We start from the raw sequence: 8,451 nt of genomic DNA on the forward strand, positions 1-8,451 counted from the left end.
AACTTCTATAAGTTCAGGTCAAGCATCACAAGCAAGAGACTATAGCCAGGTGATAGAAACAAAACAGCAGACAGTAGGCCTGATCTTTCTTGTTGCAACAAGACTTCCCACTGCCACAAAGACAAAGCAGCCAGAAGCCCCCATCAATGGTTACATCCGTATTTTAAAGTTTCCCATAAAACATCTCAGGATGCATCATCAAGACATCATAGATCTGTCACAGAAAAGGTGTGGTCTCAGGTAGAACCTGAGATCCAGGCATACCCCTGTCACGCAAATATACTCTTTCACACTTACTCCCATTCCAGTACCAAGGAAAGTATTTACAGCTCCTTGGTCCCTGAGTCAAATCAAATGCACCCCTCTGTCTTGTCCGGCTTCATCCCACTATAGGATGAATAGGCATTGTGACTGAGGTGGTTGGATATCACTGGCCATGACTCCTTGGGAAGGCCCTGCAGATGTGTCTGTACATCTCGGGGATTATGGTGGGCTCACTCACCCCTCCCCTTATACCTCACTTCCCTGGATCCTAAATGCCATTGGAACTGAGAAGACTGATACAATGAGTGATTTGCGATGAATTTCTAAAGTTTTCCCATTGAACCAGTACATAAATACATTTATCAGTGAATCGTTCCCAACCCCTTCTTTCCTGCTCCCAAGAGCTGGGACTCATGATTTTACAGCTTTTAAATGGAATTATGTCTTGACAAGACACTGGCTTTTTCTGCCATCTATTAATTCCAACTCTGGGGAGTCCAACTCTCCCTCCCACCCCACCCCCACACTTTTTCAATGTCATGCTGGAGGAATATGTTGACGACTGATATTTTGGGAAATGGTTTGCCAATTTTCCCTCTATACAATTGGACAACTCTCCATCTATAATACCAAACTTGGCATGAGGGTTCCCAGGGTGGGGCGGCAGACCTTATTGCTGTTTGTATGTTGGGTGCCATTTTGAATCAAGATGGCAGACTGAAATTTCAGTTTGGCATGACTTTGCCCGTTTTGTGGCATATGTTCAGCCACAAGTAGAGATATGATCGCTAGATTCAGCTCAAGGTGTGTGGGGGGGTCTTCATTGATGTTTGGATGTTGGGTGCCATTTTGAATCCTGGACAGTACCTGTGTGTGTGTTATTAGTGTGGGGGGTGTTAGAGGAGAGGTAGTACCTTTGGTGGAGGACACACCATGCTCCTTCGGTGGTAGTTTGTTCTCAGTGAGCCAGCCAGCAAGAAATCATACGGAGTAAGTGAAGTTAACTCTTTATTAGAAGAAAAAAGGCCTGCTTGCTCCCTTCATCAGAGCAAGGAGTTAGATGTGCTCTTGCGAGTGGGTCAAGTCTGAGGCCTTCTTCTGACATTAGAGCTGCTGAGGGATAAAAATAATTACGCTCTCCGCAGTCCCAAACATGGTTAGAAGCCCACAGCTTGCTTTAGTTCTGCACTTGCCGGGTGTGAACAGAGAGCCAAAACAAACCTCTGTCTTACCTTTCTGGCTCTGAGCTGGAGGAAGATGATGCAGGTGCAGAGACAGGGAAAGATACCACACCCTTGCATCTTTGTCCTTCATCTTACACCATGTTCCAGTGCTGCTGTAGGCTCTATGTAGCAAGGGCATGTTCTGGTGACCACAAATTTTGAATTGGCTACCCAGGTTACACTAGCTTGTAGAAAAATCAGCAATGCTTCTGTTCACTGATTCCTGGAACTTTCTTGAAATGTAGGCTTCAGCTGCAAACGTTACTGGAGCAGCATGTGGGAATGAAAGGCACACCACTTGTTCAGTGCAAGAATTAACCTCAAGAGATGATCCCAGAGTTGGATTATTTTCTACGACATGTCATGGGTGTTTAGAGTAAGATGCATCACCACTTCCGGAAGCGGCACCATCGGCAATGGCGGATTCCCTCTAGTTCTGAGGGAGTAGCTCCGCGGAAATCGGGTCTTGCCGCTACGGCGAAGCGGGGACCCCTTCGAAATCACAGGCGGGCACCTTTGGCGCCCCCCCAATCTGCGAGGGAACCCTGTAAGGGGCTCCGGAGCGAAACGGGGAGTCTGGCGCGGTGCTGAGAGTCAACTGCTTCTTCGGTGGAGTGAAGCCTCACAGCTGTTGCTGGAGAGCGCTGACCTTTTTCCTGTGACAATTCGGCTACTAAACAATTACCCGTGAGTAGGTCAAGTTTAAAGATCGGGGAATTTAAGGGAAAAAAGGATTAATTTGGCACTGAAGTGGGAAGGCGTAAACAGGAAGTCCGCCTTCCATTTTCTGTATACAGATCAAAGCAAAGACTGTCTAAGTTAAGACCTGGAGAGTTGCATTAAAAGGACTTAAATCCTAACGTCAAATCAAAAGAACTCCCTCCCTGAACTGCAGGAGCGGGGAGGGAAGAGGGGAAAGTATTTTTTGCCTGCAAAAAAAGGGGGGGAGGAGACAAAAGGGAATAAAGACCACCATTTAATCCTTGGGAACGGACTGCCAGGATCAATAGAATTGCTGTATTGAGAGTCGCACTGTTTATGGACAATGTAACTTTTTGACAGTTAACTCTGCAAGTGAGATACTTTTATTCTGAAGGGCTCCTTTGGACTTGAAACTGTTGCTTATTTTGTTGAAGGGGGACTTTGGAAAATTGGAAAAGAAACTTTATTGTAATACCATTGACTGTTACTGTGTCCCCCTAGTGGAACACTGAAATTGCTACAACTAGCTGGGGAATTTTCCACTTCTAACTGGTTAGGGAAATTTCCACTGCAAAACAAGCTTTGGCTGTGGGACTGACCTTGATCCTCAGATAAAGTGTTATGGCAAACTTGTCTCAGGAAAAAACAACAAGATCAGGCAAGGTTAGACTGCAGCAGACCAGTGCAGCATTGCAGCAACGCAGAGCATCTGCATCCGACCCTTCTGCACCACAAGGGGAAGATCCTGCACAAGCTGGGTCAAAAGGAATGACATCTGAAGAGGGATTTACTTCAGTATTAAGTAAAATCTATGAAACCTTGGGAAAATTAAGCAAACAAGTTACTGAAGCAACAACTAAAATTGACCAAAATACCACTAGCATTAATAACTTGGGGCAGAAGGTGAACTCAAACACAGAATCTATTGAAAAACTGCTGCAAGAATCTACTTCAAATTGAAATACAGCTGAGGAAGCAAAGGAAAAAGCATCGGCTGTAAAGGAAAGGATAACACCGATATGTAAGCAGATTGAGGACCACCGGTCGCTTTTGTCTATGATTGAACTGAAGGAGAAACAGACTAATTTGAGGATCAGGGCAGTACCTGAACTTGAAAAAGACAGCCTAAGTGATTTTCTTACACAGGAATTTGCGGACTTCTGGAACTTGGATGATAAGCAAGACTTCAAGATAGTAAGTGCTTTTAGACTTGGAAGAGGAGGGAGAAAGAACAGGGTGAGAGACTGTTTGATTACCCTCCGAACAAAAGAAGAAAGAGATAAAATATTGAATCTGCATTTCCAGCAGACTTTGGAGATACAAGAATCAAGAGTGGAGATTTTTAAGGACATTCCGAAATATTTATTGGATCTTAGGGCTAACTATGGAGAGTTGGTGGCCCTGCTAAGAGGAAACAGAATTGTTTTCAGGTGGGAGTTTCCCCAAGGCCTTTCTTTTACCTTTAAAGGGAAAAAAATCAAAATAAGATCAGTGGAAGATAAAGAATTTTTTTTGAGAGAACACGGAGAAAACCTACAAAAGGAAGCTGAAGAAGAAGAGCCAAGAGTACTAAAACCAGGAATATTAGACTTAGTGTCACTACCTTTGGGATTGGACAAACTAGAGAAAGTGACTCCACCGACAGAACAAGAACAATTACTTGGCACAGTTGGAGGAGAAGCAAAATAACGACAACATGTCTCTGCAACTATTAAGCTGGAACATTCACGGTTTTAATTCCCCGGAGAAAAGGAAAAAAGTTTTTCATTTGTTGAAAAAGGAACAATTGGACTTGATTTGTTTACAGGAAACTCACGTGATAAGGCTACACAGGAAAGTATTGATTAACAAAAGATTGGGCCAAGAGTTTATTTCATTGGATAAGGTTAAAAAGAGAGGAGTTGTAATTTATGCTAAAGAGAGCCTATCACCGAAATTCATTTTTAAAGATGACCAAGGAAGATTCGTGGCAATTGAAATTCAAATTCAAGGAGAGAAATTCTTGATAGTAGGAGTTTATGCACCAAACGAGGGGAAATCTGAATTTTTTAAGAAGTTGCATGAGACATTGTTGGACTACATGGAGTATAACATCATTATGATGGGAGACATGAATGGAGTGGTGTCCACAAATATGGATAAGTCACAAAGACAGGTAGTCACGAAAGACGGCAGACTGCCAAAACCCTTTTTTTGACATGACTGACAACATGGACTTGATTGACATTTGGAGAACTAAGAACCCCCTGGGTAGAGAGGGAACTTTCTTCTCTAAAGCCAAAATGACATGGACAAGAATTGACCAAATTTGGATAACTAGAGGATTGGCTCCTAAAATTCGAAAAGCGGAAATTTGTCCTAAAACTTGCTCCGACCATAATGCTGTGAGAATGGAGATGAAATTAACACCAATTGGTTCCTTTAGATGGAGGATGAATGACACCTTGTTTAGAGATGTAGAGGTTACCAAGAAGGCCCAAAAAATCTTGAGAGACTATTTTGAGATAAATTTGAATACCACGGTTGAAAAAAGAGTAATCTAGGACACAAGCAAAGCGGTCATGAGAGGGTTTCTGATTCAACAGAATGCAATAAAGAAGAGAACTCAAAATGAGAAAAAAAATAAAATTCTGGAGAAAATAAAAGGAGAGAAGAAATTAAGAGCAAAACCAAAGTCGCAAGAGATTCTGAGAGAAATAAAGTTATATCAAGTACAATATATGAAAATGATAAATCAGGAAATAGAATGGAAAATTAAACAGATGAGACAAAAGACATTTGAATCGGCTAATAAATGTGGGAAACTGCTAGCCTGGCAGATAAAAAAAAGACAAAAATTAAACACCATCACAAATTTGGAAGTGGAAGGAAAGAATATACAGAATCCATTGGAGATTAGAAAGTGTTTCCAGAGATATTTTAAACAACTATATACACAAGGGCCACAGAAAGAGACTGATATAGACCAATTTTTAAGAACAAATGGATTACAAAAAATTTCTCAAGAAAATAAGTTAATGCTGAACTATAAAATAACGGAACAGGAGGTTGAAGGTGCCATCCAGAATATGCAGTTGGGCAAATCTCCAGGGCCGGGCGGTTTAACCTCAAAATACTATAGATCTTTGAAAGATTGGTTAATTCAACCACTAAAGGAGGTTTGCAATGAAATTTTGGAGGGGGGAAAAAAGCACCAGAGTCGTGGAAGGAAGCTTACATCACACTTATACCGAAAACTGAGTTTGAAAAAACCCAACTTAAGAATTATCGCCCCATATCCCTGCTTAATGTGGATTACAAAATTTTTGCAGATATATTGGCTAAAAGATTGAAAAAAGTTTTAGTTGAGGAGATACATAAAGGCCAAGCTGGCTTTCTCCCGGGCAGACACTTGTCTGACAACACGAGAAATATAATTAACATTTTAGAGAAGCTGCAAGTGAACATTAATACTAAAGCAGTTTTGATATTTGTTGATGCGGAGAAAGCCTTTGATAATATTTCTTGGAGTTTTATGAAGAAAAATCTTCAGGGGATGGGGGTTGGTCAAGGCTTTGAAAATGGTAGAGGTGCAATTTATTCAGAACAAAAGGCCAAATTGATTGTTAACAACGTGGTGACAGAAGAATTTAAGATGGAGAAAGGGACACGACAAGGCTGCCCAATTTCCCCTTTGCTTTTTATTTCAGTCCTGGAGGTTTTGCTAAATATGATTAGAAGGGACCATTTGATCAAAGGTATTCAGGTCGGAGCTAAACAGTACAAACTTAAAGCTTTTGCAGATGATTTAGTACTGACGTTACAGGAGCCAGAATCTAGTACTAAAAGAGTATTAGAATTGATTGAGGAATTTGGCCAAATGGCAGGATTTAAGTTGAACAAGTTAAAGACTAAGGTTCTTGAGAAAAATTTAACACCGTTCGAGAAAGAGAGGTTTCAGAAGGAGACGGGTTTAACACTAGTTAAGAAAGTAAAATACCTGGGGGTTAACATGACTGCTAAGAACTTGAATTTATTTAAAGATAAATATGAGAAATGCTGGTCAGAAGTGAAAAAGGATCTTGAAATATGGTCAAACTTGAAGCTTTCCTTGTTTGGTCGAATTGCTGTGATAAAAATGAATGTATTGACTAGAATGTTATTTTTGTTTCAATCATTACAAATTTTGGACAAAATGGACTGTTTCAAGAAGTGGCAGAGAGACATTTCTAGATTTGTCTGGCAGGGCAAGAAGCCCAGAATAAAATTTAAAATATTAACTGATGCAAAGGACAGAGGTGGATTTGCCCTGCCAGACCTTAAACTTTATTATGAATCAGCGGCATTTTGCTGGTTGAAAGAATGGCTGCTTCTTGAGAACACAGACATTTTGGATTTAGAAGGTTTTAATAACGTTTTTGGGTGGCATGCATATTTGTGGTATGACAAGGTTAAAGCACATGAAGCATTTAAAAACCATATTGTCAGAAGAGCGTTGTTTAATGTCTGGACAAGATATAAAGACTTACTTGAAAATAAAACCCCAAGGTGGCTATCACCGATGGAGGCGAAGGCTCAGAAAAAACTCAATATGGAGGCCAAATGGCCAAAATATTGGGAGATTTTGGAACAGGAGGGTGACAAACTGAAATTGCAGAGTTTCGAGAAATTAAAAGACAGAGTGCGAGATTGGCTTCATTATTATCAAATAAGGGAGGCTTACAATTTGGACAAAAAAAATGGTTTCCAGGTGGAAAAATCAAAACTAGAAACAGAACTGTTAGATCCCAAAACCAAGATATTATCAAGAATGTATAATTTGCTGTTGAAATGGAATACTCAGGATGAAACGGTTAAATCTGCTATGATTAAATGGGCTCAAGATGTTGGACATAATATAATGTTTGCTGACTGGGAACAGTTGTGGACCACAGGTATGAAATTCACGGCATGTAGTTCCTTAAGAGAGAATATTATGAAAATGATATACAGGTGGTACATGACACCAGTCAAGCTTGCAAAAGTATATCATTTGCCCGATAATAAGTGTTGGAAATGTAAAGAAAATGAAGGTACATTCTTTCACCTTTGGTGGACGTGCCCAAGGATTAAGGCCTTCTGGGAGATGATCTATAATGAATTGAAAAAGGTATTTAAATATACCTTCTTGAAGAAACCAGAGGCCTTCCTCCTGGGCATGGCCGGCCAATTGGTGTTAAAGAAGGATAGAACTTTCTTTATGTACGCTACAACAGCAGCAAGAATACTTAATGCAAAGTATTGGAAGACACAAGATCTACCCACCTTGGAAGAATGGCAGATGAAAGTGATAGACTACATGGAACTGGCGGAAATGTCTGGCAGAATCCGAGACCAGGGAGAAGAGTTGGTGGAAGAAGATTGGAAGAAATTTAAAGACTTTTTGCAGAAATATTGTAAAATTAATGAATGTTAAAATGATGTTGGATTGAAATGAAACGGCTTTAGCAATAAGGTTAAAAAGAATATGTAAAAATGGATTGATAACTAGATGAAAATACGAAGTTATAATATGTTAAGATATAGAATTAAGATAAAAACGAAGAGGGAAGGGATTTGCTGAATTAACCATGTGAACTGGAAAACAAAAAAGGGAGGTGTGAGGAGGTCAGGAAACAAGTAAATGAAATATAAGACATGAAAATATTGATTTGTTTTTAATTGTTTTTTACTTTTCATGTATTTTGTCTTTGTATCTTTATATCTTTACTATTATTATTATTATTGTTGTTGTTGTTTTAATTCTGTAACTCTCTACTGTCTGTAAAATTTCAATAAATATCATTTAAAAAAAATAGAGTAAGATGCATCACCAAACCTCTTAAATCCGACATTATTTTTGCATTCAGGTACCTCAAAGCGACTTACATAATAAAGCAAACTGAGGGTGTGAACACACTGCATTGTCAAAGCACACAATTCCCCCTTACCACAAAAACCTCTTAAATCCCACATTATTGGCTACACCAGCTCAGTTTCCTCTTCAGCTATTTGTCCGATCTAACCAACATCTGTTAGGATTTGAATGAGTACAAAGAATTTGAACCTGCTGTTTCTGGTAACAGTGATATCATCCCCACAAAAACGGACTGGCAAGCAAAAATGATAGAAGATCTACAGCTTGCCAGAACAACAGGGAGAATAAGAGGAAATTCCATACCAAAAGTTAATCAAGATCGGATAAAATTTAAGGAAGATCTTAAAAAGGAGTGGCAACGTTAATCTCCTGACAGACCTAGAATGA

This window comes from Podarcis liolepis, assembly GCF_965112155.1.
Source record: "Podarcis liolepis genome assembly, chromosome: Z".
NCBI lineage: Eukaryota > Metazoa > Chordata > Lepidosauria > Squamata > Lacertidae > Podarcis > Podarcis liolepis.